The following is a 10,744-nucleotide window of genomic DNA, read 5'->3' on the forward strand; positions in this document are numbered from 1 at the left end:
TCCAAAAGACACACTCACTTTATGCATACTAACCATTCATCTAAGGGCTTGAGAAGCAAGCAACTTTTGAGAATTATGCAGGAAATTAGTCAACCATTGAAGATATTGTGCATCTTAACTCAAAAGGGATACAACAAGAGGAAGAATGAAAAGCTGCAACCCAAAAGGTTGTATCTACACTTAATCCTTGTTGTTGTGAAATGTTTTAATTCAGGAATTCTTGTATGTCTTGCTAAAGTGTTTATTTAGTTGCAAGTGAAGTTGTTTGATTAAGTATGTTGATCTGCATAATGCTTGTCATTCATCACTTAGCTTTAAATATTGTTTTGTTTCCATATGCTTAAATAAAAGAGAAATGGTTGAATTAGAAAGTAAATATCCAATGTTGCATAAGTTAGAATGGAAGTTAATGATGGTATATGTGTTTGATTAAACGCATAACTCATAAAATAATTGCTGCATAATGTTATTTTCTTTGAAGTGTGAGCTGGCTTGCTGTCATAAAGGTTCCTATCAGTAAAGAAAAAAATCCCTTGAGAACAAAATAAAACAGAAAGAAAATGAAGAAGAAAAAGCCAATGTGGCAAGAAAAACAAAGAATAAAGGCTGGGCACCAATAGCTTGGACCCTAGGACACATGCCTGTGGTGTTCGTGTACTAGGATATGCTTGGATAAGTAAATTCTAAGGGGTATTTCAAAACCTGGCCACTTAGATCAACTGATTTGGGATGGCCAATTGAAAGTCCACAATAAAGAGCAACCTAGCTACAGAACATTTAGTTATCCAAAGAGGTGCTGGGCATCAATGATCCTAGGAGAAAATAGTGAGCCATGTGTCTGTGGTGAAGAGATGTTGAGTAAAAATAAAGCCAAAGGCTACTGCAACATTTGACACCAAGCCTTCAAAGAATAAAAAGCTTGTTAAGCAAAATAAGAAAAAAAAAGTTAGCAAGGGAGCAAGTAAAAAGTAAACCTTACAACAGCAAGTTTAGTAAGCCTTTGAGGAAAAGTGTACATTATGTAACAGCAAACAATAACTGAGTTATCATTGTCTGCATAAAAACTCCATGAACCAAGTTCTGCTATATGCCTAATAAGAATATGCATGCTTTTCTTTTTTTCATTTCATTTCCTCTTAATTTTGATGCTTGCTTGGGGACAAGCAAGATTTAAGTTTGGTGTTGTGATGACAAGTCATCATATACCCATTTCTCAAGCTAATTTCACTTGTTTCACTAGTTTTTATGCACTTTCTTGCACCATAAGTAAGCAATTTAGAGTGGAATTGCATGTTTTATTTGAATCAATCAACCACCACTTAATTGATGCTAAATCATGAGGTTTAAGCTAAATTTAATTGAATTTTAATTGATTTATAAACCTTGTGAATTTAGTGATACTTTGATTGGTTGTTTTGATTATTTGAAGGAGAAGAAAAGAAGAAAGGAGTGAAGCGTGGCCTAAGAAAGCGTGGCCCAAGGAAGAAAAGAGTGTAGCGCATGGAAGGGAGGAAGCCACACTGCCCTCTACAAGAGCACACTGCCTTCCAAGAGAGCACAACAATGAACCAAGCACTCAAGGCCTCACTGCCCTGCCCTCCTTGAGGGCGGAGCACAATTCTAGGCCAAGAAACAAGGGAAGGAAAAATTCTGCCCTGCCCTCCTTAAGAGCAATATCGTGCTCCTCATAGAAAAATTCAAGGAAATTGTTCTTCAAGTGTCATCCATGGGTTTCGAACCAAGCTCAACAGGGAAGGAAGTAGCGTTCAAAAGGAAGGAAAATAAGCCAAAATTAGCTTGTTTTCAACCTCCAAGGATCGAACACAAGACCTTGAGGAAGCAAGAAACTAGGCGCTACCTTGGCACCAAGAAAACCAAGAAAAAAAGGGCAACAAAAGTCATCCAGCAAGTTTCGAACTTGGGACCTCACCCAAGAACAAGGAAAGCCTGCGCTGCCCTGCCCTTGTGGAGGGCAGGGCAGCATTTCTTGGTGCATGGCACACAAATTGGCACGGCCAGGAGCTTGGGCCCGCGCAGCTTGGACACATGGGCAGGAAGGCAAGGCGCACCATGACAACACTGCCCTGCCCTCCACAAGGGCAGGGCAGCATCCTGATGCCTCTCCCACACTTGGCACACTACATGCTTCCACACACAACTTCCCTGCTCTGCCCTCCACAAGGGCAGGGCAGCCTCCTGGGAGCAACATGGGCTGAATTTCACTCAAAAATCCAACTTAATTCAATTCTTCACCAAATCAAAAAGCCCACTCAAAATTCTTAGATCCAAAATGGAAAGTGTATAAATAGGTGTTAGTTAGGATTAGAAGAGAGTTTTTTTGGAGAGAGCTTACTTTCATTTTGAATTTTCATCCTTAGTCACTTGAGAGCACTTTCCATTTTTCTTTTTTTTTCTGCAAACTTGTCTTGAGAATCGGAGGAGAGAATTCACTTCTTCTTCCTCTGCTCGTTTTGTTTTCTTTACTGGGTTTTTTTGAGTCTTGAGTGTGAAAAATTGAGGAACTTCTGTCTCAATCTCCATTTAAGATCTCTTTGATTTTCCTACTGCATAATTGAATTGAATTCAATTTCCTTTGCTACTTAAATCTTCAATTTCTCTTTAATTACTTTGTGAACTTGGATCTGGGAAGGCAATTGAGATCTAGACTCTTCTATCTAGTCTCTGAAGTCCTGAGATCTAATTTTCTCTTTCTGGTTCTTCTGCTGAACCACTACTGCAATTGAATTTCCATTTGCTGTTTGAAGATCTAGTCAATTTCAATTCATCTCTTGCTTGGTTAATTGTTGCAATTTAATTTCCCTTGCTTAAATTCTGAAATCTCAGTCCTCAAATCCGTTCTTTATTCAAGCAATTTATATTTCTTGCACTTTAAGTTACTGATGAGCGGATAATTTGTACGCTTTTTGGCATTGATTTTAGTATGTTTTTAGTATGATCTAGTTAGTTTTTAGTATATTTTTATTATTTTTTAGTTAAAATTCACTTTTCTGGACTTTACTATGAGTTTGTGTGTTTTTCTGTGATTTCAGGTATTTTCTGGCTGAAATTGAGGGACCTGAGCAAAAATCTGATTCAGAGACTAAAAAGGACTGCAGATGCTGTTGGATTCTGACCTCCCTGCACTCGAAGTGGATTTTCTGGAGCTACAGAAGCCCAATTGGCGCGATCTCAACGGCGTTGGAAAGTAGACATCCTGGGCTTTCCAGCAATATATGATAGTTCATACTTTGCTCAAGATTTGATGGCCCAAACCGGCGTTCAAAGTCAACCTCAGAATTCCCAGCGTTAAACGCCGGAACTGGCACAAGGATGGGAGTTAAACGCCCAAACTGGCATAAAAGCTGGCGTTTAACTCCAAGAATAGTCTCTACACGAAAATGCTTCAATGCTCAGCCCAAGCACACACCAAGTGGGCCCGGAAGTGGATTTTTATGTCATTTACTCATCTCTGTAAATCCTAGGCTACTAGTTCTCTATAAGTAAGACCTTTTACTATCGTATTTAGAGATCGGGGTAGTTATCTTTGTTTTGATGCTATCTTAGATCATTGGGAGGCTGGCCATTCGGCCATGCCTAGACCTTGTTTTTATGTATTTTCAACGGTGGAGTTTCTACACACCATAGATTAAGGTGTGGAGCTCTGCTGTACCTCGAGTATTAATGCAATTACTATTGTTCTTCTATTCAATTCCGCTTGTTCTTGTTCTAAGATATCACTTGTTCTTCAACTTGATGAATGTGATGATCCGTGACACTCATCATCATTCTCACCTATGAATGTGTGACTGACAACCACCTCCGTTCTACCTTAGATTGGGTGAATATCTCTTGGATTTCTGATACACGATGCATGGTTGATCGCCTGACAACCGAGCGCTCGCCTGACAACCGAGCCAGCCATTCCGTGAGATCAGAGTCTTCGTGGTATAGGCTAGAATTGATGGCGGCATTCAAGAGAATCCGGAAGGTCTAACCTTGTCTGTGGTATTCTGAGTAGGATTCAATGATTGAATGACTGTGACGTGCTTCAAACTCCTGAGGGCGGGGCGTTAGTGACAGACGCAAAAGAATTACTGGATTCTATTCCGGCCTGATTGAGAACCGACAGATGGATAGCCGTGCTGTGACAGGGTGCGTTGAACATTTTCACTGAGAGGATGGGAGGTAGCCACTGACAACGGTGAAACCCTTGCATAAGCTTGCCATAGAAAGGAGTAAGAAGGATTGGATGAAGACAGTAGGAAAGCAGAGAGACGGAAGGGACCAAGCATCTTCATACGCTTATCTGAAATTCCCACCAATGAATTACATAAGTATCTCTATCTTTATCTTTATGTTTTATTCGTATATCACCCATATCCATTTGAGTTTGCCTGACTAAGATTTACAAGGTGACCATAGCTTGCTTCATACCAACAATCTCTGTGGGATCGACCCTTACTTGCGTAAGGTTTATTACTTGGACGACCCAGTACACTTGCTGGTTAGTTGTGCGAAGTTTTGTTTATGCCACGGTGTTGAACACCAAGTTTTTGGATTATTTGAGTTGTAGTGATCACAATTTCGCCTACCAAGTTTTTGGCGCCGTTGCCGGGGATTGTTGAGTTTGGACAACTGACGGTTCATCTTGTTGCTTAGATTAGGTATTTTTTTTCAGAGTTCTTAAGAATGAATTCTAGTGTTTCATGATGATCTGTTGAAGTCTGGCTGGCTGTGAAGCCATGTCTAATTCTATTGGACCGAGGTTTCAACTTATCATCACAAGAGCTTGTTGATTTCTATCAATCTTGCTGTTGGAGTAGTGATCTGCTAAGGCTTGGCTGGCCATTGGCCATGTCTAGTGTTTTGGACCGAAGCTTTCTTTGAAAGCTTGGCTGGCTGTGAAGCCATGTCTAATCCCTGGACCGGAGTCTTAGACTAGCATTGCACTGATTCCTGGAATTCTCATTAAGAATTTTGATATCTTTATTTTCTTTTTTTACTTAATTTTCGAAAAAAAAAACACAAAAAAAAATTTACAAAATCATAAAATCCAAAAATATTTCTTGTTTGAGTTTAGTGTCTCATGTTAAGTTTGGTGTCAATTGCATGTTTCTGTTCTTAGTGCATTCATTCATGTGTCTTAAGTGATCTTCAAGTTATTCTTGATGATTTACTTACTCTGATCTTTGAATTCTCTTGACTTGAGTGTTTTGTGTGTCTCATATGCATTCTCATTTTGTTAGTGTCAGTAGTATACAAACTGCTAAGTTTGGTGTCTTGCATGCATTGTTATTTGATTTTAGTTGCATTTTGACTTTTCCTCATTATTAAAAATCCAAAAATATTTTTAATTTGTGTCTTTTCAAGTCAATAATACAGAGAATTGAAGATTCAGAACATACTGCAGAGGAATCACACAGAAAAAGCTGGGCGTTCAAAATGCCCAGTGAAGAAGACAGACTGGCGTTTAAACGCCAGCCAGGGTGCCTGGCTGGGCGTTTAACGCCCAAAAGGGTAGAGTTTTGGGCGTTAAACGCCAGAATGTGCACCATTCTGGGCGTTTAACGCCAGGATGGCACAAGAGGGAAGATTTTGTTTTTAATGCAAATTTTTTTCAAGTTTTCAAAATTTTTCAAAATGAAATACTTTTCAAATCATATCTTTTCAATCAAATCTTTTTCAAAATCAATTTCTTTCCATTTTCAAGGATACTTGCTATCAATTAATGATTTGATTCAACATTTTCAAGTATGTTACCTTTTCTGTTGAGAAAGGTTTAATGTTTGAATCATATCTTTTCTTGTTAGGCAAGTCATTAATTTTTAAAATCAAATCTTTTTTTTAAAAAAAAAAGTTTTTCAAATCATATCTTCTCAATCACATCTTTTTAAAACCAATCATATCTTCTTAACCACATCTTTTTCAAAATAGTTTTCAATCAAATCTTTTTGATTTCTAATTTCAAAATCTTTTTCAAAAATCACTTGATCTCTTTTCTATTCTTGGTTTTCGAAAATCAATTTGTGTTTTTCAAAATGTTTTTAAAATCTTTTACTTAATTTTCGAAAATTTCTTCCCCTCTTCTCATATCCTTCCATTTATGGACTAACACTACTCCTTAATACACAATTCGAACTCCATCTTTCTTGATAAGTTCGAATTATCTACCTCTGTCTTCCATTTTTCTTTTCCTCTGACTCCTCAAGGAATCTCTATAATGTGACTTAGAGGATTCCATATTTCCCTGTTTTCTTCTCTTTCATATGAGCAGGAGCAAAGACAAAAGCATTATTGTTGAGGCTGATCCTGAACCTAAAAGGACCTTGAAGCGAAAGCTAAGAGAAGCTAAGGCACAACTCTCTGTAGAGGACCTAACAGAAATCTTCAAAGAAGAAGAAGACATGGCAACCGAAAACAACAACAATGCCAACAATGCAAGGAAGGTGCTGGGTGACTTTACTGCACCTACTCCCGACTTCTATGGGAGAAGCATCTCTATCCCTGCCATTGGAGCAAACAACTTTGAGCTTAAGCCTCAATTAGTTTCTCTAATGCAACAGAATTGCAAGTTTCATGGACTTCCATTGGAAGATCCTCATCAGTTCTTAGCTGAGTTCTTGCAAATCTGTGACACTGCCAAGACTAATGGGGTTGACACTGAGGTCTACAGACTTATGCTATTCCCTTTTGCTGTGAGAGACAGAGCTAGGACATGGTTGGACTCACAACCTAAAGAAAGCCTGAACTCTTGGGAAAAGCTAGTCAATGCCTTCTTGGCAAAGTTCTTTCCACCTCAAAAATTGAGTAAGCTTAGAGTGGAAGTCCAAACCTTCAGACAGAAGGAAGGAGAATCCCTCTATGAAGCTTGGGAAAGATACAAACAATTGATCAGAAAGTGTCCCTCTGATATGCTTTCTGAATGGAGCATCATAAGTATTTTCTATGATGGTCTCTCTGAACTGTCCAAGATGTCTTTGGATAGCTCTGCTGGAGGATCTCTTCATCTGAAGAAGATGCCTACAGAAGCTCAAGAGTTCAGAATCCTGTAAACAATGGGACTAATCAGAAGAAAGGAGTTCTTGAGATTGACACTCTGAATGCCATATTGGCTCAGAACAAAATATTGACTCAGCAAGTCAATATGATTTCTCAAAGTCTGTCTGGAATGCAAAATGCACCAGGCAGTACTAAGGACGCTTCATCTGAAGAAGAAGCTTATGATCCTGAGAACCCTTTAATGGAAGAGGTGAATTACATAGGAGAACCCTATGAAAACACCTATAATCCTTCATGGAGAAATCATCCAAATTTCTCATGGAAGGATCAACAGAGACCTCAACAAGGTTTCAACAATAATAATGGTGGAAGAAACAGGTTTAGCAATGGCAAGCCTTTTCCATCATCTTCTCAGCAACAGACAGAGAGTTCTAAGCAGAACACCTCTGACTTAGCAACCATGGTCTCTGATATAATCAAAACCACTCAAAGTTTCATGACTGAAATAAGGTCCTCCATTAGAAATTTGGAGGCACAAGTGGGTCAGCTGAGCAAGAAAATTACTGAACTCCCTCCTAGTACTCTTCCAAGTGATACAGAAGAAAATCCAAAAGGAGAGTGCAAGGCCATCAACATGGCCGAATTTGGAGAGGAGGCAGAGGCAGTGAACGCCACTGAGGAAGACCTCAATGGACGTCCACTGGCCTCCAATGAGTTCCCCAATGAGGAACCATGGGAATCTGAGGCTCAAAATGAGACCATAGAGATTCTATTGGACTTACTTCTGCCATTCATGAGCTCTGATGAGTATTCTTCCTCTGAAGAGGATGAGTATGTCACTGAAGAGCAAGTTGTTAAATACCTTGGAGCAATCATGAAGCTAAATGACAAGTTATTTGGAAATGAGACTTGGGATGATGAACCCCCTTTGCTCACCAAAGAATTGGATGACTTATCTAGGAAGAAATTACCTCAAAAGAGACAAGATCCTGGGAAGTTTTCAATACCTTGTACCATAGGCACCATGACCTTCAAGAAGGCCTTGTGTGACCTAGGGTCAAGTGTAAACCTCATGCCTCTCTCTGTAATGGAGAAGCTAGGGATCTTTGAGGTACAAGCTGCAAAAATCTCACTAGAGATGGCAGACAACTCAAGAAAACAAGCTTATGGACTTGTAGAGGATGTTCTGGTAAAAGTTGAAGACCATTACATCCCTGCTGATTTCATAGTCCTAGAGACTGGGAAGTGCATGGATGAATCCATCATCCTTGGCAGACCCTTCCTAGCCACAGCAAAGGCTATGATTGATGTTGATAGAGGAGAATTGATCATTCAAGTGAATGAAGAATCCCTTGTGTTTAAGGCTCAAGGATACCCCTCTGTCATCATGGAGAGGAAGCATGAAGAGCTTCTCTCAAAACAAAGTCAAACAGAGCCCCCACAGTTAAACTCTAAGTTTGGTGTTGGGAGGCCTCAACCAACTTCTAAGTTTGGTGTTGAACCCCCACATTCAAACTCTAAGTTTGGTGTTGGGAGGTTCCAACATTGCTCTGAGCATCTCTGAGGCTCCATGAGAGCCCTCTGTCAAGCTACTGACATTAAAGAAGCACTTATTGGGAGACAACCCAATGTTATATTTTATATATTTTATGTTTTCTGTAGGTTGATGATCATGAGAAGTCACAAAATCAATTGAAAAAGCAAAAATAGAATGAAAAATAGGAAGAAAAACAGCACACCCTGGAGGAAGAACCTACTGGCGTTTAAACGCCAGTAAGGCTAGCAGATGGGCATTTAACGCCGAGTCTGGCACCATTCTGGGCGTTTAACGCCAGAAATGGGCACCAGACTGGCGTTAAACGCCAGAAAAGGGCAAGCACTTGGCGTTAAACGCCAGAAATGGGCTCCAGCCTGGCGTTTAACGCCAGAATTGGCTCAAAACGCATTTTTGCATGCCATTTGGTGCAGGGATGACTTTTCCTTGACACCTCAGGATCTGTGGACCCCACAGGATCCCCACCTACCCCACCACTCTCTCTCTTCTTCACCCATTCACCAATCACCTCAACACCTCTTCCCCAAAAACCTTCACCTATCAAAACCCATCTTTTCTCTTCACCACTCACATCCATCCTTCATAAAACCCCACCTACCTCACCATTCAAATTCAAACCACTTTCCCTCCCAAACTCACCCTCCCATAGCCGAACCATAACCCTCCCCCCACTCCTATATAAACCCATCTTCACTCCTTCATTTTCACACAACCTAAACACCACTTCTCCCCCTTTTTGGCCGAACACAAAGCCATTCCCTTCTTTCTCATTTCTTCTTCTTCTACTCTCTTCTTTCTTCTTTTGCTCGAGGACGAGCAAACCTTTTAAGTTTAGTGTGGTAAAAGCATTGCTTTTTGTTTTTCCATAACCATTTATGGCATCCAAGGCCGGAGAAACCTCTAGAAAGAGGAAAGGGAAGGCAAAAGCTTCTACCTCTGAGTCATGGGAGATGGAGAGATTCATCTCAAGGGTGCATCAAGACCACTTCTATGAAGTTGTGGCCTTGAAGAAGGTGATCCCCGAGGTCCCTTTTTCACTCAAAAAGGGTGAATATCCAGAGATCCGACATGAGATCCGAAGGAGAGGTTGGGAAGTTCTTACCAACCCCATTCAACAAGTCGGAATCTTAGTGGTTCAAGAGTTCTATGCCAATGCATGGATCACCAAGAACCATGATCAAAGTGTGAACCCGGATCCAAAGAATTGGCTTACTATGGTTCGGGGGAAATACTTGGATTTTAGTCCGGAAAATGTAAGGTTGGCATTCAACTTGCCCATGATGCAAGGAGATGAACATCCTTACACTAGAAGGGTCAACTTTGATCAAAGGTTGGACCAAGTCCTCACAGTCATTTGTGAAGAGGGCGCCCTATGGAAGAGAGATTCAAGAGGAAAGCCGGTTCAACTAAGAGGGCATGACCTCAAGCCCGTGGCTAGAGGATGGTTGGAGTTCATCCAACGCTCAATCATTCCCACTAGCAACCGGTCCGAAGTTACTATAGACCGGGCTATCATGATTCATAGCATCATGATTGGAGAAGAAATAGAAGTTCATGAGGTTATAGCTCAAGAACTTTATAAGGTGGCGGACAAGTCCTCTACCTTGGCAAGGTTAGCCTTTCCTCATCTCATTCGTCACCTCTGCTATTCAGTTGGAGTTGACATAGAGGGAGACATCCCCATTGATGAGGACAAGCCCATCACTAAAAAGAGGATGGAGCACACAAGAGATCCCACTCATCATGAGATCCCTGAGATTCCTCAAGGGATGCACTTCCCTCCACAAAACTATTGTGAGCAACTAAACACCTCCCTAAGAGAATTGAGTTCCAACATGGGACAACTAAGGGTGGAGCACCAAGAGCACTCCGTCCTCCTCCATGAAATTAGAGAAGATCAAAGAATCATGAGAGAGGAGCAACAAAGACAAGGAAGAGACATTGAGGAGCTCAAGCACTCCATAGGATCTTCAAGAGGAAGAACAAGCCGCCATCACTAAGGTGGACCCGTTCTTTAATTTCCTTGTTCTTTATTTTCCTGTTTTTCGAATTTTAGTACTTATGTTTATCCATGTTTGTGTCTTGTGATCATTAATGTCTTAGTGTCTATGCCTTAAAGTTATGAATGTCCTATGAATCCATCACCTCTCTTAAATGAAAAATGTTCTTAATTGAAAAAGAGAAGAATTG

The 10,744-nt window shown here is 40.4% G+C and overlaps 1 non-coding gene across 1 annotated transcript; it reads right to left on the bottom strand.

The window, feature by feature from the left end:
* Positions 1-6,809: 6,809 nt before the first annotated feature.
* Positions 6,810-6,917, bottom strand: LOC130959027 (small nucleolar RNA R71). Its single transcript, XR_009078124.1, has one exon. It is a non-coding gene; the product is annotated as a small nucleolar RNA R71 (small nucleolar RNA).
* Positions 6,918-10,744: the final 3,827 nt, after the last annotated feature.

The sequence above is a fragment of the Arachis stenosperma genome, chromosome 10, assembly GCF_014773155.1.
Source record: "Arachis stenosperma cultivar V10309 chromosome 10, arast.V10309.gnm1.PFL2, whole genome shotgun sequence".
NCBI lineage: Eukaryota > Viridiplantae > Streptophyta > Magnoliopsida > Fabales > Fabaceae > Arachis > Arachis stenosperma.